Source organism: Artibeus jamaicensis, unplaced genomic scaffold, assembly GCF_021234435.1.
Source record: "Artibeus jamaicensis isolate MK-2021 breed Jamaican fruit bat unplaced genomic scaffold, CSHL_Jam_final scaffold_3151, whole genome shotgun sequence".
NCBI lineage: Eukaryota > Metazoa > Chordata > Mammalia > Chiroptera > Phyllostomidae > Artibeus > Artibeus jamaicensis.
Window position 1 is genome coordinate 2,154,372 of NW_026522037.1, and position 22,579 is coordinate 2,176,950.

Genomic DNA, 22,579 nt, shown 5'->3' on the forward strand with positions numbered 1-22,579 from the left:
CCACCGTCAGAGATGCCCAGCTCCTCCCCAACAAGGGAAGTGGACCTGCCGACATTTGTCCCCCACCATGTCAGCATTTCAGTGGCCTCAACCTCTGGTCGAGAGGGAGTGAGGATCCCTGTAGGTTGTCCCCCACAAACTCCTGGGGGGGCCATAGCCCTTCTTGAAGGGACCACCATCCCCCACAATGGTTACTTCCAGCAAACCTCAGGGGGGCCGCAGCCCTTCATAAGAAATTATGAAATAATGCTGAACCCCAATTTCTTGGCAGGCAAATGTGGGCATATACAATACTGCCATACCCTCATGTGTGAGGGAAATGTGGGCACACGCAATGTATCTCTGTGGAATACTGACAAACCCCCTTGGCTAGCTGGGCAAGTGCGGGTGTGTGCAATATTTTTACACATACGGTGATCATTCATTGAAAAATATTGTGTAAGCCACCATCTCCCATGTCCCAGAGGGACAGCTGTGAGTCATATAATCACACAAGAGCTCCTCCCAGGTCCCACGCTTCCTCCGGCTGCCTCGACTCCGGCATTATCTGCTTCCCGCGGCCCGCACCTGTAGCACTCCTTTCCCTATGGGGGCTGAAACAGAGAGGGGCCTGGGGTGTGGGTCCCCACATGAGCCCTAGGCCAGTGCCCAGCGGCTGCGAGAATATGGAAGCCCAGCTTTCTCACCTGAGTCTGGACAAGTGCTCCAGGGCACTTACACACACAAAAAAAAAGCAAAAAAAAAAAAAAAGTCACCCACCCCAACCTGGCTCCCTGGTCTCCTTGGCAGATGCACTTTCATAAATGACTGGCTCACAGATTTTCCTCTCAGGGTTTGCTTCTGGGGACTCTGACCTAAACCAGAGGGAAAATGGATGCTAGCATCTTGGAGATTTCGAAACCTGACACTGGACGTGGCAGGGCCCTCCCCGCCTCCCACATACATGCCTGCGGATCAGGTTTCTGACGACCCAGCAAGTGGCTGGCAACAAGCTTGCAAGCGGCGGTAATCGCTTCCAGGATTTGCCATTACTCAAGTTATAATGTTTTCTTTGGATACACAGGCCTGTTCCCGCCAGCCAGTCCTCCGGCCCGGCCTGGGACTCAGCACATACTTTCCCACACAATCACCGGTGGTGGCTAAGATCAGCAGCATGCCACCAAGGACACAGCCTTTCCCAAAATGCCTTTGTCACCCCTGTGCGGTCGCGCTTGAAGTGCTAATATGAGTTCCTGCGGCTGAGGCCGCTCCAGGCGCTGGGGAGACCAGCGGGTCCTCCCCCAGCGCCCAGGCTTCTCTCCAGGACCACGGGTCACAGCTCTCAGTCTGTAACAGGAGCAGACCCGGATCCGCCACTCACCGCAGCTCACCCTCCCCTGGGCACCTGGGCCCCTCTGTCCTCTGAAAGTCCCACCTGTCTAACGGACACAAGAATGCCACCTCTCAGGGTGATAGTGTAATTCGTGGGTAATAATATTAAATGGGGAACAAGCCTATGGAAACGTGCTTCGAGGCATGATGCAAAGAAAAACAACAGTGTGGTTCCAGGCCAGGCTACACCAACCCTCTCCTTGCATGGGAGCACCGCCTGGCACGAGTCCTTTAGAAAGACATGCGGTGGTGCTGCTACAGCCAAATTCACATGGACCCCCGAAAATCCACTCCTTCCAAGAGGGACAAGGATAGGAAGCCACCCTGGGCCGGGCAGGTCAGAACATCGTTGCAGCTTTGCTTACCTCTGGGGAGAGCTGGCCGCGACCCAATGCCCATCCCCAGTGGGAGGGGTGAGCAGCGGGTGGCGCACCCTAGTGGTGGAACTCGGCATGACAGGGCGAAGGCACCAGCCACGGCTTCAACATTTCACAGGTACTCTGCTGAGCTAAGAAGCCAGGTGTGAAAGTGTGTGCATGGGGTGATTCCATTTAGATAAAGTTCAAGAACAGGCAACACTGTCTTCATTCAGGCTGCTATAACAAAGCACCATAAACCGCGCGGCTTATAAGAAACAGAGATGTATTTCTCACAGCCCTGGAGGCTGGACATCCCGGATCAGGGTGCCAACACAGCCACGTTCGGTCGACAATATCCAGGTTGCAGACACCTCCAGGCAGAACGAGCATATGACCCAGCCATGCCCATTCCTATGCACACAAAGGATGAAAAACAGGCCAAAAAAAAAAAAAAAACTGGTACACAGGTGTTCACAGCAGCACTGTTCACAACAACCACAAGGTGGAGACAAGCCAGGTGCCTGTCAAGTGATGAGTGAGCAAGCAAAATGGGCTGTATTCGTGCACCGGAATAGCTTCCTCCACCAAAGGAAGGGCTGATGCATTCTAGAAAGCGGCTGAAGGTGAAAATATTATGCTAAGTGAAAGAGGCCAAACAGCAAGGACACATACTGTAGGGTTCCATTTGTATGAAATGAACATCCCTGGCTGGTGTGGCTCAGTGGACTGAGTGCCAGCCTGCAAATCAAAAGGTCTCTGGTTCAACTCCCACTCAGGGCACGTGCCTGGGCAACCCAGGCGGGGGCGTGTGAGAGGCAACCGATAGATGTTTCTCTCCCTCTTTCTCCCCCCTTTCCCCTCTGTCTAAAAATAAATAAATAAAATCGTTTAAAACAATAAAAAACAATCTAATTAGAAAATGGGCAAAGGAAATAAAGAGACATCTCACTGAAAACATAGGGATACAGGTGGCAAATTAACATATGAAAGGGGGAACATGGTTAGCCTCTGGAGAAACGCAAATGCAGGGGACACCACAGGGGATACGAGGGTGAGGTGTCGCCGCACACCTGTCAGCGTGGCTACAGTACAAAAGATTGACAACACCCAGCCCTAGTGAGGACGTGGAGAAGCCGGATCACTCCCCCAACACTGCTGGGAATGCGAAATGCTGCAGCCAGTCTGGAAGACTGCTTGACAGTTCCTTACGAACTAAACGCGCCCTTGTCATACCACCCAGGATTTACACTCTTGGGCACTCGCCCAGGAATAAAAACTTACCCGCACACAAAAGCCTGTCCGGGGCTCATCACGGTGGCTTTATTCACCACGGCCATACACTGGAGACAGCACAGCGCCCTTCTTGGGAACCGCTACATCCAACCGCGAATGCTGCTGGGCAATAAAAAAGAAAATACTGATGCACATCATACCTTTACGAATCTCAAGGGAATTGGGTGGAGTAGGGGACGGGGTAAGCCAATCTCGAAAGATTACATCCTGCCCTGACAGGTGTGGCTCCGTGGATGGGGCATCGCCCTGCAAAGCGAAAGGTCACTGGTTCGATTCCCAGTCAGGGCACCTGACTGGGTTGCAGGTTAGGTTGCTGGTTGGGCGTGTGCAAGAGGCAGCCCATGGATGTTTCTCTCACACATCCATGTTTCCCTCTCTTCCCCAACTCTAAAAATAAATAAACATACTTTTAAAAAATATTACAGGGGACTTCCGCCAAGATGGAGGCATAGGTGGATAAGCCCTGCCGCCTCACACAACCAAATTTAGAGACAACTAAATATTAGCAACAGAAAACACAGCCAGAACACAAAAAATTGAACTTTTCGGAAGTCTGATAACAACAAATTCTTCAGCCTGACCGGTAAGGGGCGAAACCAGCGGCTGGTGAAGCGGGGACGGACTCAGGCACGTGGAATCCAGGCCCAGGAAATCCAGGCGCGGGGTTGGACCTAGTGAGCGACCAAGCGAGCGACCAAGCGAGCGACCGCAGGGGAAACAGCAAAGGAGCAGGGCTGCGGGCTGACTGAGGTCTCGCATTTGTGCGCAGGTGGACAGGCGAGGGAGTGGAAGATTGGACCGGAACCCAGCGGGTCCCCACAGCAAGCGGCAGGGAAGGCGCCGCCATTTCCCTGCTCTGACCCCGCCTCCACGTACAGCGTCATAACCCAGCGACTCTGAGTGGCCCTGCCCTGGTGAACCACCTAAGCCTCTGCTCCTCACCCAGCGGCACAAACAGCAGAGGGGGCCGCCATTTCCCCGCTCTGACCACGCCCCCACATACAGCGTCACAACCCAGCGTCCTGGGAGTCCAAGGCGCCGCTCCTCACACTTAAAGGGCCAGAACAGACCAAAAATGGCTCAAGAAGATCTCAAAGCCCCAGAGCCTATAATTCTAAGCGATGAAGAAATACCAAAACTCTCAGACGCACAGTTTGAAACACTGGTGATCAGGATCCTCACAGAACTGGTTGATTATAGCCACAAATTAGACAAATATATGAAGGCGAAACTAATTGAAATGAATGGAATTGCACAGGACACCAATAGCAATGAAAAGGAAACTGGGACTCAAATCAATGGAATGGACCAGAAAGAGGAAAAAAATGACCAAACAGAAAAGGATGAAGAAACAAGAATTCAAAAAAATGAGGAGAGGCTTAGGAACCTCCAGGACATCTTTAAACGCTCCAACATCCGAATTATAGGGGTACCAGAAGGGGGAAAGGCATAGCCACCAGTGGAAAACTTATTTGAACAAATAATAAAGGAGAATTTCCCCAATCTGGCAAAGGAAATAGACTTCCAGGAAATCCAGGAAGCTCAGAGAGTCCCAAAGAAGTTGGACCCAAGAAGGAACACACCAAGACACATCATAATTACATTAGCCGAGATTAAAATGAAGGAGAGAATCCTAGAAGCAGCAAGAGATAAGAGGACAGTCACCTACAAAGGAGTGCCCATCAGACTGTCACCTGATTTCTCAAAAGAGACATTACAGGCAAGAAGGGGCTGGAAAGAAGTATTTCAAGTCATGAAAACCAAAGACCTACAACCAAGATTGCTCTATCCAGCAAAGTTTTCATTTAGAATGGAAGGACAGATAAAGTGCTTCTCAGATAAGGTCAAATTCAAGGAGTTCATCATCACCAAGCCCTTACTATATGAAATGTTAAAGAGACTTACCTAAGAAAAAGAAGATAAAAAATATGAACAGTGAAAGGACAGCAAACTCACAGTTATCAACAACCACACCTAAAACAAAAGCAAACTAAACGGACAGCTAGATCAGGAGTGGAAACATAGAAATGAAGATCTCAAGGAGGGTTAGCAACAGGGGAGTGGGAGGAGGAGAAGGGGGGAGAAGGTACAGAAAATAAGTAGCATAGACAGTAGATAGAAAATAGATGGGGGGGCAAGAATAGCATGGGAAATATAGAATCTACAGGACTTGAGACACATGGTCATAAACTAAAGGGGGGGTAATGGTGAAGACAGGGGGATAGGGTGGAGGGGAATGAAGGGGGGAATAGAACAACTGTAACAGCATAATCAATAAAAAATTTTTTAAAAATATTACAGCTATATGGTTTTGTTTATATAACATTTTCTTTATTTAAAAAAGATTTTATTTATTCTTTAGAGCAAGGGGAAGGGAGAAAGAGGGAAACATCAATGTGTGGTTGCCTCTCGCACGCCCCCTACTGGGGACCTGGCCCGAAACCCAGGCATGTGCCCTGACTGGGAAGTGAACTGGTGACCCTTTGCTTTGCAGGCCAGTGCTCTGTCCACTGAGCCATACCAGCCAGGGCTACATAACATTCTTTAAGTGACAAGTTATGGGGATGGAAAACAGGTTACAGTTTCCAGGAGTTAGGAATTGGCGGAGGGATATGAAGGAGCAGCAAGAGATGGATCGTCATCCATGCAGACAGATCAGTCCTGTGTCCCACCTCCTATGCTACCCAGCTCCACACAAATAAACTTACATAAAATCACACACACACGGAATGACCGGTAAAGCCTGAAGAAGGTCTACAGATTGCGTAAACATCGATTTCCCAGTGATGATATTTTATACTCTGATAATGCAAGATTCCCCCACTGGGGGAAACTGGATGTAGGGTATACGGGACCTCCTTAGGTATATTTTTTTGAAAATTCTTGTGACTCTACAACTAGTTCAAAATAAGTGTTTTAAAACTAGGTTATTTATTTACAAAAATCTCAAAGAGCCAGCACCACCTGAACACTAACCAGTGAGACAGAGGCCAGCTGTTACGGAACAGCAGTGGGGGTCCCCCCACCCTTCGCGCCGCCCTCAAGGCAAAATTCCAGAAGCGGAGGTGTGACGGTAAAGGAAAGGAGCCTTTATTCAAAAGCTTCACAGTTTTGCAATAACAGCTTTCCACGTGCATTAGTCACTTAAGCCTATCAATCAAGGCTAAACTCTAACACCTGGGCTCTCCTAGCATTTCCCTGTTAGTTTCTTATTATCGTATTTCTGTACAAAAGCTACACAGCTTTGCAAGAATGGCAGGCAGCTGCCTCCCAACACGCCCCCCTAGAACCCCCAGAGAAGAACAACCCCACCCAGCCCTAGGCCATGCCCGGAGTACCTTCCACCCAAAATCCTGTCCCTGCAGCACGGCCTTCCGGGAGTCCTAGAGGAAGAGACGAGCCTGAGAGAACTACAGAGCCCTTCTTTTATTTCGTCTCGTCTCACCCATAATTCCATGCGCTCTGGAGGCGTTCAGCTCCCAGCCAATCCCATCCTAGACTGCTTACGGTTGCCTTGGCGACCTCCTCCTAGCGCCCCTCCCCACTCCAGAGTGATCGAGTCAGAGCTCTCTGTATCACAGCCACTAATGTGAATGAAGCAGTCCCTGGCGTGGGGGAGTGCCCAATCTAGAGGAGAGCATATGATACATATGTGATGGACTATGAAATGACCGATAAAACTGTTAAAGTTGCCCCACCAAAGCATTGAGGGAGAACAGAGAAAGGAGTTTCTGACCCTCCAGATCAGAGAAGGCTTTCTGGAGGAGGTGACATCTGAGTAGAAGAGGAGGAGAAAAGCTAAGATTTGCCCTGGCTGATATGGCCCAGTTGGTGGGGTGTTGTCCCACAAGCAGGAAGGTCACAGGTTCGAGCCCCAGTCAGGGCACGTGCCTGGGTTGCAGGGTCAATCCCCAGTCGGGGTGTGAACAAAAGGCAACCCAGCAATGTCCCTCTCTCAGGCTGTTTCTCTCCCTCCCTTCCCCGCTCTCTGAAATCAATAAGCATGTCCTGGAGTGAGGATTAAAACAAGAAAAAGAAAGAAGACAGATTTGGACCCAAGGAATGTGGGTCTCTGAGTGTCACGCTGAGTGTGTCTCAGGACAACGGAGTGTCACTGAGGCATCTGAGCGGGGCTAATGTGGCGTTGTCTTGGGAGCAGTGGAAATGAGATCGCCCTGACGGGAGAGGTTAAAGGCCAGGAGGCCAGCAGAAGGCTGTTGCCGTAACTCAGACAAGCAACGTAACTCAGACAAGCAACGTAACTCAGACAAGCAACGTAACTCAGACAAGCAACGTAACTCAGACAAGCAACGATAGGGTCCGGGGGAGCCAGGAGAAGACGGGAAACGCACCAGGAAGTGGGGCTTGGCGCACCTTGGTGACTCACGGGAGGTTGGGGTCCAAAGGGAGGGTACACAGGACTGCTGTCTGGAGTGACCTGACGAATGGAGGTGCCATGCACTCATCGGGGACTCGGGAGCAGTGTGAAGGGGCAGGTGATGGGGGTGGCTGGGGTCAGGTGGGGCTGCGGGGGTTCTAGGGACATCCCGACAGAGAGGCCCTGCAGGTGGTGGGAAAGCCGAGTCAGAGACTTGGCAAGAGCCCCCGCCAGGTAGCTCAATGGGCTAGAACATCATCTCGATACGACAAGGATGTAGGTTTGATCCCGTCAGGCACATACAAGAATCAACCAATGAATGCAAGAATAAGTGGAACAACAAATCTCTCTCTCTCTCTCTCTTATCCCCCACCTCCTCCTCTCTCTCTCTCTCTCTCTAAAATCAATAATAATGAACACAAACTTGGGAAGAAAATGCCAAGCACCTAATTATGGATAATTCATGTTTGGTTATTATTAGGATCCTTAACGAGCACATGTTACTTTTATAGTTACAAAAAACATGCTATTATAATTTAAGAATAAAGAAAGCAGGAGACAGGTGGGGATTTGGGGAAGCAGAGGGTCCCAGATACAACAGAACCAGTGATAGAAACTGCGGGGCCAGAGTCCATTCAGCTCAGATAATGCAGTCACCCGGCATCTCCTTGATGCCAGGCTCTGGGGCCACAGCAGCGAGCAGGACAATGACTATGACAGACAGGCACAGTCCCGTCCTCAGAGAGCCTGGAGTGGGAAGCTGCCAAGAGAGAAGAGGTGAACAGATGTCCCGCTTTGCAAAAAAAAGCAAGAAAGGGCCGGTTCTAGAAGCTGCAGAACCTGATGTCCGCCTGGGCAAAGATCTAAAACCGAGTGAGCCCTGGGAGAAGGCGGCCAGTGTGGATGGTCCCTGGGAGACCATTTGCACCGAAGGAGGCTCAGGGCCCTTCTTGGGATTAGAAGACCGAGGCGTCAGCCCAACACATGGCAGAGGTCCTCGTGATGTCCCTATGGGCATGACAGGCAAACCTGGGCTGAGGGCCGTCGGGCGAGACAGTCCGAGGAACAAATGCAAAGTGTCGATAAATGGGGTTGCTGTTGAGCCAGAGAAAGGTCTTGAGACCTTGCGGCTCCCCTCGGGCCCTGTCCCGTGTGTTAACTTTTTGAAGCCAAGGAAACAGATACTGGCTCAGGACAAAGGACAAGGGAAGCAATCCAACGCCCCCAGACACGGGACCGGCAGACCCACTGCAGCGGGAAGTCCCTCACTGTGCAGGTCGAGCAGCCTCGGGGTGACCGACCTCTGGGAACATGGAGGCCAGCGTCCAGCCCCGAGTGGCAGGGCACAGCCCTATCCTCTCGGGCCCTTTCCAGCTCTGAGACCCTTGGAGTCTGCAAGTGCCCTCCTCACAGATCCACCGAGCAGCCCACCGTCTCGGCAAACTCCTCACCTTACAACCGAGCTTTGGCTGGTGTGGCTCAGTGGGTTGAGCACCGGCCCGTGGACCAAAAGGTCACCAGTTTGATACCAGTTTGATTCCAGTTAGGGCGCATGCCCGGGTTGCAGGCCAGATCCCCAGTTGAGGGCATGTGAGAGGCAACGGATCCATATTTCTCTCGCACGTTGATGTTTCTCTTCCTCTTTTTCTCCCTCCCTTCCCCTCTCTCTAAATGTAAATAAATTACATATTTTTTTAAAAATAAAGTGAGCGGATGAGCCAGAGAACCTGTGACTACAAAGGGAGAGAGGGACCTGGGGACAAGGAAATGCCTCTCAGATAAAACAAAACAAAAAACCAAAACCGCCACACACAACCCTCAGAACTGGACACGCCAGGCACCCAGTGGCTGACGGCCCCTGCCCCTGCCAGCAGCTACGCTCTGTCTGCATGCCATGCTGGTCAGTCTGCTCCGAGTGCTATGCCCGAGGACCCCAGCTGGGGAGGTCAAGACAATGAATTTCATTCCCCCCCAGTGCTGGAGGCTGGAGGCTGGAGGCTGGGCCTCCCCCCGCGCGTCCCCAGAGCCTGTCCCCGCTGTGAGCTCCCTGCCTGGCTTGCAGGCGGCCACCTTCTCACCCTGCCCTCCCATTCCAGCGAGTCACATCACAGGGGCCTGTGACCCCCGTTCAGAGAGCTCAGGCACAAACAGGAGATGGACCCCCCGCCCAGGCTGCCTAGGAAGGCCGTGCCAGGGCTCGCACCCAGGCAGGCGGGCCCCGGTGCCCCCGGGGAAGGCGTCCCTGCCCAGTCGGCTTGTCCAGCCGAGGCATGTGGTCAGTGACGTGCCTGAAATGCCTGCCCCTCCTAATGCCGCCTCTGTGTTGAAGAGCCGAGAGGGAAACTTCCAAAAACTTAGCTAGCAATTCCCAACACTAGTTTTTTTAATATGTGTTAGTGATTACGCTATTACACTTGTCCCATTTTCCCCCTGTCCACTACCCTCCACCCTGCACCCCCCACCCACATTCCCCCCTTTAGTTCATGTCCATGTGTTGTACATATAAGTTCTTTGGCTTCTCCATTTCCTATACTATTCTTACCCTCCCCCTGTCTATTTTCTACCTACCATCCAGGATACTTATTCTCTGTACTTTTCCCCCCTCTCCCCGCCTTCTCCCTCCCCCTCCCTGCCGATAACCCTCCATGTGATCTCCATTTCTGTGATTCTGCTCTCGTTCTAGTTGTTTGCTTAGTTTGTTTTTGTTTTAGGTGTGGTTAATAACTGAGCTTGTTGTCATTTTACTATTCATATTTTTTATCTTCTTTTTCTTAGATAAGCCCCTTTAACATTTCATATAATAAGGGCTTGGTGATGATGAACTCCTTTAACTTGACCTTATCTGAGAAGCACTTTATCTGTCCTTCCATCCTAAATGAGAGCTTTGCTGGATAGATCAATCTTGGATGTAGGTCCTTGCCTTTCATGACTTGGAATACTTCTTTCCAGCCCCTTCTTGCCTGTAAGGTGTCTTTTGAGAAATCAGCTAACAGTCAGATAGGAATTCCTTTGTAGGTAACTGTCTCCTTTTTTCTTGCTGCTTTTAAGATTCTTTCATCTTGAGTAATGTAATTGTGATATGCCTTGTTGTGTGCTTCCTTGAGTCTAACTTCTTTGGGATTCTCTGAGTTTCCTAGACTTCCTGGAAGTCTATTTCCTTTGCCAGAACGGGGAAGTTCTCCTGTATTATTTGTCCAAATAAGTTTTCAGTTTCCTACTCTTCCTCTTCTCCTTCTGGCATCCCTATGATTCAGACGTTGGAACGTTTAAAGATGTCCTGGAGGTTGCTAAGCCTCTCCTCACTTTTTTGAATTCTTGTTTCTTCATTCTGTTCTGGTCAAATGTGTATTTCTTCTATCTGGTCCACACTACTGATTTGAGTCCCAGTTTCCTTCCCATCACTATTAGTTCCCTGTACATTTTCCTTTATTTCACTTAGCATAGCCTTCATTTTTTCATCTAATTGCCACCAAATTCAACCAATTCTGTGAGCATCCTGATTACCAGTATTTTGAACTGTGCATCTGATAGGTTGGCTATTTCTTCATCACTTAGTTGTATTTTTTCTGGATCTTTGATCTGTTCTTTCATTTGGGCCTTTTTTTTTTTGTTTGTTTGTCTCTGCACACCTGTTATGTAGTGAGGGTCGGAGCCTTAGGTGTTTGCCTGGGCGGGTCAACCCAGTTGCTGGGTTGTGATGCTGTATGGGTGGGGGGGCTCCGAGAGGGAACAGTGCAGCTTGCTCCACTCTCTGCCAGTTTTCAGTCACTTCCCCTGCTTCCCACAAGCAAAGTGGGCCCTTCTGCTGCTGATTCCTTGGTGGGTGGGCTTGTGTGCATTCTAAGACCCTGTGGGTCTCTCCAATGAACTCTCTGTGAGGCTGGGAGTTTCTCCCACTGCTTCCTCAACCCCCACAGGTGTTTTCAATCAGAAGTTCAAGGCTTTATTTTCCTGCGCTGGAGCCTTGGGTTGTGGGGTCTGTCTCACTCCCCAGTTGTTCCTCCTGGTTTATCCACACGTGAAGGTGGGACCACCCAGTCCGCAATCCGCCACCTCGCCGGGTCTGCCAGCCGCCACCTTGCCATGAGTCCTCTCCACCCACCAGTGCATCTCCGCCCCTCCTGCTGGTCTGGGCGAGTGTTCCTTCTTTAACTCCTTGGTCATTGGACTTCCATACAGTTCGATTTTCTGTCAGTTCTGGTTATTTTTTGCTTTTAAATTTGTTATCCTTCTTTTGGTTGTGCAAAGAGGCACAGTGTGTCTACCTACGCCTCCATCTTGGCCGGAAGCCCACAACATTAGTTTTATGCCAAACCTGCCTCTCCAGTGGAGTAGAATGCAAAACATAAGAGCACATTTATGGCAATGGCTGGATTTCGGTCCGATGGGATCTGGAAGCCTTCCCTCCTCCTCTCACCCCTTTGGGTACAGAGGTGGACAAGTTGGGGAGACCTGGCTCCGGCCCCACCCCACCAGACCACCCCCTTTTAACCAGGACCCCAGCCTCTGTCCTCAGAAGTCCCACAGTGTCCCCTCCCCTCTGGCTCTCATTTGTCATCTTGCAAACCACACTGCACCATTCTCTTTCTTTTTGTGGCAGCGTCTGGTCTTTCCAATAAAATCAGTGGTTCTTTGCCATCGAGGGCCTCACCCAGAGCCACACCCTGCTCAGGAAACACACCCAGAGGCCTCTGGCTGAGCACCCTGAGGACAGGGTTTTCCCCGCAGTGTGGGGCCATCCCTTCGGAAAAGCTTGGGGCACTTTCTGAGGGACACAATGTCCCTCAAATTCTAGCTTTGATTGGCTAAGTCTGGTTTGTCATGAGGCAGAAGGGGAAACTGGAAGGAAGTCTGTCATTCACGCGGACATGCATAAATAACTCTGTTGTTTAATAACATCTTAAAGTCACTCAGCATGCCCCCTGCCCAACACGCTCTGCCCAGCTACTTGTTCACCCTGTAGCTCCACCTCCCGGGGAGGGGCAACACCCCTTCAGAGATCTGTCCAGGACACCAGGAAGCTCTCCCAAGTAGCACTTAGTCCTGGTGCACACGGATTTGGGTGAATCGCCATTTCTTCTCTTTGCATTGGGTCTCTGTCCCCAGTACCTCGCAGGCTGCCTGTCACATCACCGGCAATTAATAAATGCTGAGTAGATGACTGAATGCTCTCCCGATAATGTGACCCCCACAACCTGTCCATCCGATTGTCCCATCAGAGGGTCGCTCAAGGAGGGGAGCTGGGCTGACCCACACTCTTGATTTACCAGGGAAACCAGAGCTCATGGTAAGAGTGTGGGGAGACGCCCAGGCCAGCCCTGCCGATTCCAGGACGGAGGACGAGAAGTCTGGGAGAGGCTGGTTTCTGGCGCCTCCTGGTTCAATTCCCATCCTTTACTGCCACCTGCAGGACACAGGGCTGCTCTCCATGGATCGGAGAGGTACGGAGAACTTGGAAAACACAGAACCACCCTGTTATCAGGGTGTTTGATCCGAATAAGGTCAGAGCATTTAAGAAAGTTGCTGGCCACCGCCTTTCCTTTGTTTGCAGGGGTGACACCCACCGCTCACCTCCCAGGCTGGGAGCTGGCAGGACCATAGGGCCAAGGCAGCGCTTACCCCGGAGTAAGTGGCTGGCAAGCACCCAGGAGGCCGAGGTGGGGTCTGGGGGCCTTCATTTCCAGCGAATCCCAGATGTCAATGCTGCTGGTCCTGTGCTACCCAGGTCCACCTTTGATATTCTCAATGTAGTCCAGCAGCAACAGCCCCAGCATCTCCTGGAAGAGACTTGCTATTCACGATGCTCATTCAGGCAGCCTCGGTGGTGTCACTGGGGAGGTGGTTAAAAATAGTCTTGGTCTAAAGGATGGTCCTCCAGCCCATCCACACATTGAAACTACCTGCGGGGCTTTTTACACTTGCTGACGTGGGGATCTCTAGGGACCCCGATTTCATCTGTATTGGGCGTGACCTGCAGATCAGCGGGTGTTTTAAACTCCCCAGGTGATCCAACCATAAAAGCTTGAGACTTTGCTTTATGTTAGAATACTTATCAATGTTAAGTTTTACTTGAAATTTTAACAATATTTATTAAATTTTTCTTTCTCCAGGGAAGCTATACAAACAGCCAATGAGCCCATGAAAAGATGCTCAGAGTCATTAGTCATCAGGGAAATGCAAATCAAAACCACAATCAGCCACCACCTCACGCCCACTCCAGTGGATACAATTTTAGAAATGGAAAATAACAAGGGGTAGTGAGAATGTGTGGAAATGGCAACGCTCCCACGCTGCTACAATGAGAGAATTGCCTCCAAGTCCGGGACCCTGGAATTACACCTTGGTCCCTAAAGGACCATATAGTTTCTGCCTGCTTCTCTCAGGAGCCTCGCCAGCCAGAAAGTCCAACCCCCAGGCTGAAGAAGCCACAGGTGGGCACTCCTAAAGACAGCCCATCTGAGCACCCACCGGGTGAGGGAGTCAACTTGGACATCCAGCCCCCACCAACATCTAAGAGTACCACCCAAGACCCCAGGCAAAAACTGCGTAGCTGAGCCCTGAATGAACCTCTCCATCGAACTACAAGCCACACTATACTGTTTTACACTAGTAAGTTTGAGAGTAACTTGCTCCACAGAGAGATGGGAGTGCCCATCTCTCTGCCCTCATTTCTTAAACCGTTCCTTTACTCATGTGCCCCTGCCACCTGGTCTTTCTTTCTGTTCCTCACACACACTCAAATGGCTCCGACCTCAGGCCTTTGTGCTTCGTTTACCTCTCTGTCCTGGGAAATTCCCTCCCCTCTCCGCCCAAGCTCCCACGGTGGTCCCCTTATAGTGTAGGTCTCAGCTCAGTGGCCACGCCCTTGGTGAGTTCTTCAGGATCACCGGGTCTAGTAGAACAGATCCCGGCCCCCGTCACTACGTGTTTACAGCACCGCACCACCTGGCACTGGCTGTTCTGTTCACAGATTCTGCCTCGGTCAGAATTTAAAGTGCGTAGGAGAGGCCTTCCCTGTTTTCGTCACCAGTATATCTCCTGCTCCCTGTACAAGCCTCGCGGGAAGTAAGCTGGATACACATTTACTAAACACTCAAGAAGGAAGCAGCAGGAGAAGAGGAGAGGGAACAGCATTTCTGTCGGGGGAACCGCGAGGAGGGGCTGTGAGGCCTGAGCGCTCTAGGTCCGAAAGGCAGCTGACGGGGCAGAGGGGTTCAAGGGGGCAGGGCCGAGGGAGGCTGGGGCCCTTTAGAACACGGGAAGGAGACTGCGGGTGCCTCGTGTAAGTGGAAGCAGACAACGCTTTTCCTTCCTTTTGGATTATTTCACTGGCACAAGGTCTTCCAGGCCCATGCGTGTGGCAGCACGTGGTAAACTGTGATAAAACACACACGGCACAAAATGAACTCTGCTGCTGTGTAAGGTGGAAAGGACACACTGTGTGTGCCACATTCTGCCCACCCATCATGAGCACGGTGGGCCTGTGTGTTTAAAGGGCCTCTCGTGGACAGGGGTGGAGGGGCCCCGGGCCCCCACCGTGGGCCCGAGACAGCAGCTCAGTACTTGATCTTTGGGATCGCAACCTCCGTCCAACTTCACCAGTGCGGATCCCAGCCTGCCGCGGTCGCCCATCCACCGGGGAGCACAAGCCGGGGCGGAGCCAAGCCTGCCAGCAGCCACCGAGTCCCGCTCTTCTGGCCCACCCTTCCTCTCCCTTCCCTTCCCAGCCGCAGTACCTGCCCCTGCTGCAAGCGTACGATCGCGCAGGCGCCAGAGGAGCCGCTCGGCGGAGCACAGGGCACATGCGCAGCAAGAGCACATTCCGCTCCCGGCGGGTGTTAATCCGCTATCCAGGCTTTTGGCCCCGCCAGGGGTTCTGTTTATAAACACACCGCGAGGTCGCCGGTGAGGGGTAACCCTAAAGGTAGTGGGGTCAGAGGTCGGGGGTCATCGGGGACCCTGGCAGGGAACCTTGCCCCCTCACTTTTGCGGGCTGGTGACTGTGCGGCGTGGCGGACCCAGATGTCCTACCTCGGTCCCGGTCTGCGAGGTGCCACGTGGTATGCACGTGGTCCGGCGCGGCGGCCTCCCCTCCCCCACAGTGTTAGCAGCCGCAGCGCCCCCAGACGGCACCGGGAGCGCCCCACTGCACGTCGCGCCTGCGCATAAAGCGTCACAACGTGTCTTCCGGTCTGAACGGGATGCGGGTGTGGGTCTATTGCGTCCTCGTGACTGCTGTGCGTCAGCCGGATCCGGGGTCCTAACGGGGTGGGGCGACCCGCCAAGGTTACAGGATGGGGCTGGCGAGGCTGTAGGAACCCCAGGGAAGAGGCCTCCAGCAGCCCGCTAGGGTCCCAGCGCAGACGCGCCCAGTGGGCGGGATTGTGATGCACGGGAATGAATCCGAGCTCGCCATTGGGCGGGGGATGCGGGCTGACTCTTGGCCTGAGTCCAAGTTCCTGCTCTTCGGGGCGGGGAAAAGAGCTCGGCCCGCATTTACTTTGTGAATGGGTGGCAAGCCGGGCAGGGTGGAGTGGGGGGAGGAGATTGTTGTACACGAGAAGTGTTGTTTCCAGTTTTTTATTCTACCACCTAATCTAGATGTATGAGATTTTACAGGAAAACACTGCTGGGCCCACAAGTGCTGGAGACTAGGGCAGTTATTGTGGCTGTTGCCTTTTTTTCCTTCTGACTTTATACCGTTAAAGTCTAAAAAGATCCGAAGGGCTTACAGACACTCAAAACCGAACAGACTTTTCACCCTACCTTTTCTGCCGTTTTCTCAGAAAGGCTCACAGTTGCGCTGCCACTGCGATTGCTCTGCAGAAAGTAGTCCTCGGAAGTTTACACACTTCAGCGACATTTGGGGTCACACCTAGCTAACCGGAACTCTTAAAGTAGTTAAATTATAAAGGAAATCCAGGAAGTACTTTTCCTAAGCATCAGGCTGATGGTTCATGTGTGACAGCTGGCGTGGAGAGGAGTGCATTTGTACGTATACACATTTATTGCACACTTGACTGACAAAAGCATGTGCAGCGCACTCTGCAGAAAATGATAGAACATACTCTACCCATAGCCAGCCTGTTGTTGAAATTGAACTGCAATCTGTCCAATTGAGTTGCCTCCCAACCCACTTTTTCCCAGTCAATTTATTGTCATTAAGTGTAGTATGTGGTATGAACATTGGGTGATACTTCATTGGTGAATAAAACCATTGAAACCAGAGAGACGTAGGTCTTTGATCACTGGCGGTGGTGGTGTGAACTAACATGGGTCGCCTGGCTGTTGATCTCCTTCCCGGTTTAACTGCTCTGTGCCTGTCACCTTACTCTCACTTCCCAAGCCTGCCCTCACATCTGCCGTGCTCCCGGGAGCGCTGCTCAGCCTGCCGAGAGTCAGCCAAGGGTGACAGGGAATCGAGTGTCTTGTCCCTGTTCACAGGCCTGCATTCTTCTCCCCCTCTCGAGGCCGGGAGGCCCAGCCGCTTAGGCGCCTGCACAGAGCAGCCCTCCCTGCGCCCGAGCCTGGGAAGTGTACACTCCACCGGCCCTGCCCCCACCGCCTTTACTCTTCTTATCTTTGGGATTTCACAAAAGAACACAGGGGTCTCTGAGCCGCAGTCCCAACCCAAGTGCTTTGCAGGCCCAGCAGCCCCCAGAAGAATCTTCCCAGACCCGCTCAGGTCAGGAGGTTGGCCTGGCAAAGACGGAGTGGGGCAGGCATGAGGGCCGAGTTCCCAGCCAGCAGCCCATCACCCTTTAGAGCTGTTTTCTGCGGAACAAAGGCCTGGCTGCCCCCGGCAGCTCACACTGCTGTTCTATTGAAGCCTCGAGGTAGTTCCCTATTAATCACTCCCTCTGGTGCCTCAGAGGCCAGAAAGGGAGCCAAACAAAACCTCTTTTCGAAGCAGGAAGAGGGTCCCAGAGGCCTGAGCAGACAGATCCCAACCCCTCTCGCCAGCAGAACACTCACAAGACGCTGGGCCTCCCATACGCACGCACAAGAATAGCCGCCTAGCCGCCTGGGGGGTCTGGGACGTGACCGGCTCTTCTGCGGGCTCCAAAGCCCCTGGCAGGAGGCACAGCACTGAGCTGGGGCTTGCCTGCTTACAGTCCTAACTTGTTTTATTTTAGAAACCAAAGACTCAATCACACAGATTTCAATAAGGAGATGGCGTTCTAGGAGGGTGGGAGAGCAAACAAAAAGCCTATTTCTCTTCCTCCTCAGACATTGTGAATCTCACTCGCTTTGTCTCTTTATCCCCAATGTTGCTGCTGTGCGGTAACCAATAAGGGTGCTGCATTTTTCATTCATCCATACATATGAAGTTTGCCATCCCTTTGTAAACAGAAGTTGCAGGCCGAAACACCAAGCCATCATTTCCCAGGCGAACCCCTGTCCCCCCAGGGACCAGGTCTATTACAGAGGGTCTGTTTGGGTTGTTTCATTACCAAGAGAAACAGCCTCTTTTAGCCGGATGCAGTGGCTCTTTCAGACACGCGGAGCAGCAGCCCTAGGCGGTGACGCCTCTGGGTGGAGGCTCGTTCTTTTTCATTAAAATTTAATTCTTAAAACACTGGGAAAGCAAAAAGCAGGCCCAGGAGCTTTTGCGTGACTTCCATCCACGTTGGAGAACACAGGGCCATCTGAAACTAGGGGAGGAGGATTCTCAAGGTGCAGGTGTCCCCACACTGGATACGGTGCTAGTCTGGCGACTACAAGACAGCAATGGTACAGACCACAAGAAGGATGGGGCGGGGGGTGAGCAGCAGCAGCTCAGATGCTCAGGACGTCGCTTCAGCCCCAGAGGGCAGACGCTCCTCTTGCAAAGCGGACACACCCGAGGGGCGAACTTCACCACTTGATTTGTGGTGGGCAAAGCTGGCTCATCCTTTAAGGCACAGGTGGCAAACTCAAGGCCCTCGGGCTGGAGAATCCAGCCCTCCACCTTGTTTTATCCTCCCGGCACCTTGTTTCTACCTGGCAGCCGTGCCGAGCTTTTGCTTAACCGTTAAGGAGTAGTTGCACTTACAGAGTCCTAAAGTGACATTCGGCCCTTTGGAGGCAAACTCGAGGCTGAGGTGGCCTCGGTGACAATGAGTATGATGCCCCTGCTTGCAGGTGAACCGAACTCAGTGACTGGAACTCAGAGGCAGAGAGACTAGCTGGGCAACCCGGTAATCAGCAGTAGTAGGGGCAGGGAGGCAGTTAAATATTCTGGAGCTTTGCCATTGTGACATTTAAAAAAACTAAATAAAGTGGCCCTTTCTCCCAAGAGAGGACCAGTGAAGGCAGGAAATTGAAGGTACGGCTGCAGGCCCGCTCACTGTCATCCCAGGAAGTGCTGGGCCCTCACTGTCCCGTCTTGACAAGCACCACTAATAACCGCAAAGGTTTATCTTTTCCTTTGTGTTTGGCAGCACAAATTAATGCACAGGGTCCCACCAAAAAAAAAATCAGAGACATTCCTTCCACTCTGGCCTCAACATGGGCTTTAATTTTCCCAAACTGAAGACGTGAAAAGGATGCTGAACCCCAGAGCTAGCCTCAGAATTCAGCAGCTGGGGCCGGTAAGGAAGGTGGGTGCTCGCCCCGCCCCGTCTCCCCGCGAGGCCTCCTGGAGTGCACATGGACAGCGCTTGGCAGAGAGGAACCGATCGGCACCTGTGCCCTACGGCTATTGAAAATGATTCCACTGAGGACTTTTAACGATATGGAGCAACTCGGCACCAAGTGAAGTGGGAAGAGCCAGGTGTGAGGCAGCGTGTGTGTGATCAAAGGGAAGGCACCAAACAAAAGTCGTCAGTGGGGAGAGTGTGTCTGTGACTCAGTTAAAATACATATAGTTTTCCCAGATTTTTCGAAATGAACACAGGTTGCATCTAATCAAAGGCATGGTTTTTAGAATATTAGAGCAGCTATGCTCCTTCTCCCACATGGCCTTTTGTGGTGTCATTTCATGGTCCAAGTCCCTCCCAGCAGGCGAGGCCCTTGCCGGATAGCGCCCATGTTCAAGGACCCGTGTTCAAGGATGGCCTGGCTCTGGTCGGCGCTCTGCTCCCCAGTAAAACCACCTGGCAGAGCAGTCGGTGCAAACTGACTTCAGACCAGGCAGGAAACGAGACGACCCAAACTTCCCATGGGTCGGCCTTCCGCCCTATGAGACGTGGCCACTGCTGCCAGCTTCCCGCCACGGCACACTTAATAAATGTACTAGAAAGAACACCACCCTAAGGATTCATCATTCCTAGGTTTGGCTTCCACATCCAACCATGAAAATCTCCTTCTACCTGCCTCTTGCGTACTGCTGGCCTCCGGGACTCTTTGCCCTGGTGTAGCAGGTGTATTTTGACTGCCCACCCTTTGCATTTCTCTGCCAAGGGAACCAGGTTTTGTCCAGGTACCCAGTCTCCATGAGCACCAGAGAGGCGGGCCCAGCTCTGAGAGCATCAGGATTGGGCGAGGAGGCATGGTGGTCTCCACCCGCATGGGTGGGACAAGAGCATGTGTGTGATTCTGGCCAATGAGACGGGGGGGGGAAGTGGGCTGGGGAGGGGAAGAGATTGTAAGAAAAGCATCTTTGTTCCTAAAAAGAGACACAAGAAGCAAAAATGGTCTCCGTGTCTGGTTTGTGAAGATGGGGTGGGGGGGAGGACCAGGGCTCCCTGCAGCCACGTGGAAATCACCTAAGCCAACCCATCAAGGACAGGGAAGCCCAATACTGGGCAGCAGCTGAGTCCCTGGTGGCACCCCTGGGTTCCGGGGCTGCCCTTCCCCCTGGTTCCCGTCTGTGAGGCTATAAATCCCGTCAGTTTTTGGCGCCACGCGGAGATGGGTTTCCTGTCCTTCGCTATCAAAGCCTTCTCACTGAGCCGGCGCTGAACTTTGCATATCCCATGACTCATAAACCTCCTTCTAGAGTACAATCTGCAGCAGCGGCTCCGGAACTGCCACATGCCTCAGTCTCCAGGAGGGCTGCTGGGCCCCACCCCAGGGCGTGAGCCCGGAGGTTTGGGCAGGACCCAGTCCTGCCTCTTTAACGAGTTCCCAGGTTGTGCGGGTGGCCTGGGTAGCACACTTTGAGAACCACCTGGAGAAATGTGTGTGCCCCGGGACACCTGTGGGGGAAACATTCTTAGGGCAGAGCTGAACGTGTCCATCAGCCTTGGACCGAGTGCAGTGTGGCGCATTCGAGTCACAAAGCATCCATGCTGTAAGTGCTGGAGATGAAGAAGCCCCACCCCCTGCGATGTGGGCTGCCTCTCCCAAACACTTGGAGTGTAAAAAGCCAGACACGCCCTGGCCCACTGTGGTTCAGTTGGTTAGAGCGTCTTCCTGTAAACCAGAAGGTTGCTGGTTTGATCCCCAGTCAGGGCACATGCCTGGGCTGAGGGTTCAGTCCCAGGTTGGGGCGTGTGTGAGAAGCAACCAGTCGATGTTTGTCTCTTGAATCCACATTTCTCTCTTTCACTCTCTCTGTCCCACCCCCCCCCTTCCCCGCTCTTTAAAAGTCAATAAACATGTCCTTGGGTTAGGATAAAAACAAAAACAATACTAACTACTACATGTAAGCATGTAATTGTCCTCTTAAAAAAAAGCCAGATACCATAGGCCATATACAGTGTAATTCCAACCACAGAAACTTGAAAAGCAGGTAAAACCAAACCGTATTATTCAGGGCTACACATGGATGTGGTAGAACTGAGGAAAAGCAAGGGAACAGCACGAACACTGGCGCAGTGGTCCCCTCCAGGGGAGAAGGAGGGTGACCTGAGCAGGGGAAGGTGCTTCTCAGGGACTCCCGGCCCCTGAGCCCCTGACCCACCCTGTAGACCTGCTCCGTGGGGTCGGGCTGGGTCTTAGGATCTGCCAGTAGGTGGCGCTAGACCAAGCACGCGGGGTGTGAGAGGAAGGAAGGGCTGGCCGGTTCCCTCCCTTCGGGGCCCCACCTGTGGCACGTTCCCTGAGCTGTCGCGGACCAGCCTCTTCACCCCTGCGCCACCTGTGCCTCCCGCGGCAGCAGCTGCATTGTCTGACAGCTACTTTCCTGACTCAGAAACAAGTCTCCCACTGATTTCCAAAGTCCCTGCAAGTTCCAGCCTCCTCCGTGTGTCCCAGCCCCAGGGTCCGTCCCCACATCGTTTAGTTGCTGCCCCCTACCGTTCCCTTTCATCCATCGGTGCCATATTCATGCTTCTTTTTGTTAAAGTAAGCTGGTGGCTCCCGTCTTCCTGCTGGTCTCCCGGGCACTCCAGTGTGCAGCCCACGCCCCCCAGCCCTCGCCAGCTTCGCCCGCCCTCTCTGGAGAGCTCTCTCCTGGCCTGCCCCCTGTCCTGGTTTGTTTGGGACCAGAGAGTCTACCAGAATAGAGGACTTTCCTGGCTAAGATCGAGAGAGAGCCTAGGCCAGCTGGGATGGGTCGGTCATCCTAAGCCCTGTGACCTCCGCTGACACTCGTGAACCCTGGCTGTGTATCGCGTGGCCACCCCTGGCTTCCAGGAAGGCCGAGAAATGTCGTTTTTAGATTCAGTGTCTTCCCAGGAAAAACCGATGCTGTGACCAAGGGGGAGGGGCAGAGCGGACAGAGGGGGCCACCGGTGACTCTGCTCCTTTCACTCCAGGCTGGACCTGCCAATGGCCCTGCGATGTCACCTGAGATCACAGGACTGTCACCAGGGTGGCAGTCAGAGCCAGGCCTGCTGATCGCCTCTTGCAGGACATCCGCCTGTCCCCCCCCCCCCCAGGTGAACAACGACTTGTTTCTGGCATCCTAGACAGGAGAGCCATCCCCGTGCTTTACCATCCACAGTCTCCAGGGGCTAGTTACATTCTGCAGACTAGGGGCTGGGCAGTCACCTCCCTGTGCCAAGTGACAGCGGTGACCAGGGAAGCATGGCCACAGTCACAGAAGCTCCATGTCTTCTGTATCATGTCAAGCATGACTCTGTCCCAGTGGGGTCGGGGTTTGAGCTCTGAGCTTTGAGAGGGGCTCGGGAATCTTCTTGGGTCCTGCAATCTTTCTTCTCCTGTGTGTTTATTCGGTGCTTTCTGAGGCTAGAGCTCTATCCTCAGTTTATTACTAATATCTTTGGGCTCCTGCACTTATTACTGTTGGCTTGATAGGAAAACCCTTGCTGGGAAGGATTTCCAACCGAGGAAGCTGGTACGCCCACTT

At 52.6% G+C, this 22,579-nt stretch overlaps 1 long non-coding RNA gene across 4 annotated transcripts in view; it reads right to left on the bottom strand.

The window, feature by feature from the left end:
* LOC119043756 (uncharacterized) overlaps window positions 1–15,742 on the bottom strand; it is a 50,109-nt gene extending 34,367 nt beyond the window's left edge. Inside the window, exons 1-3 of one of the 4 annotated variants that reach the window (XR_005081476.2) lie at window positions 15,433–15,742; window positions 13,021–13,231; window positions 3,012–3,122 (exon numbers count right to left, since the gene is read on the bottom strand). This is a non-coding gene — a long non-coding RNA (uncharacterized LOC119043756). The other 3 variants (XR_008390037.1, XR_005081475.2, XR_008390038.1) reach the window with 3 other exon arrangements.
* Window positions 15,743–22,579: the final 6,837 nt, after the last annotated feature.